Source organism: Belonocnema kinseyi, chromosome 2 (assembly GCF_010883055.1).
Source record: "Belonocnema kinseyi isolate 2016_QV_RU_SX_M_011 chromosome 2, B_treatae_v1, whole genome shotgun sequence".
In the NCBI taxonomy this organism is placed as follows: Eukaryota; Metazoa; Arthropoda; class Insecta; order Hymenoptera; family Cynipidae; genus Belonocnema; species Belonocnema kinseyi.
Window position 1 is genome coordinate 42,058,063 of NC_046658.1, and position 889 is coordinate 42,058,951.

The following is an 889-nucleotide window of genomic DNA, read 5'->3' on the forward strand; positions in this document are numbered from 1 at the left end:
GTATCAATTATAATGATTTAAAGTTTATTTTAAAAAATATTTTATGGAATATGATATTTTTTATGAATGTGTCCGTGAAGTTGAATATCGACTGCAACATATAATGTGTGAATCAAGTTTGGGCCAGTCCGTATAAAGAATCAGGTTTCAGTTGTTTTGTATATGGAATAAAGTTTATTATATTCTGCGGAGTTCAAATGAAATAGAGTGTATCGTATTTATTGAATATCCATTTTCTAATACGATATACATAATGGACGTTCATAAAAACTACGATAATTAGGGCTATTTGAACCTGATTTTAAAGATTCGATAAAGTGACAGATGACTTATCCGAATTGCAATAGTATTATTATAGTAGTATTGTTTAACAGGTTGAGTTTTTGCAATAAAATAATAGAGCAAATCCGTTTTAAGCACGCTAAAAAAATTATAAACTAGCACCACATACTGTTTTTTGAAACAACTTCGTGCGCTGTGTGCGAATGACTTGCCGATTTTATTCGCACCACGAAGGAACAATAAGGAGACCTAACTCCGTTTCCCCACTTGGCAATAGATACATTACCGTAAGTGGTATGCACATTATAGGAAGATCTTAAGTTTTCGTGTGCAGGTGCGCAGTTGTCGTCTTCCTATACGTTGGAAAGTCTGCGAGTGAGAAAGTTTGTCAAATTGACGTAAGTTATAGAGGTTCTGATCGTTTGTTTTGATGCAGTTGGCAACAATTTTTTGTTCTAAGCCATGAGGTGTCAACCCAGTGGGCACAAAATTTGGCGACGCCTTTACGACATCGTTAGGACATCCTTACGACGTAAAGACGTCGCCAAATTTTGTGCCCACTGGGAAGTGTCGGGTTCTAAATTTTAATCCGGAAGCTTAACAGTGG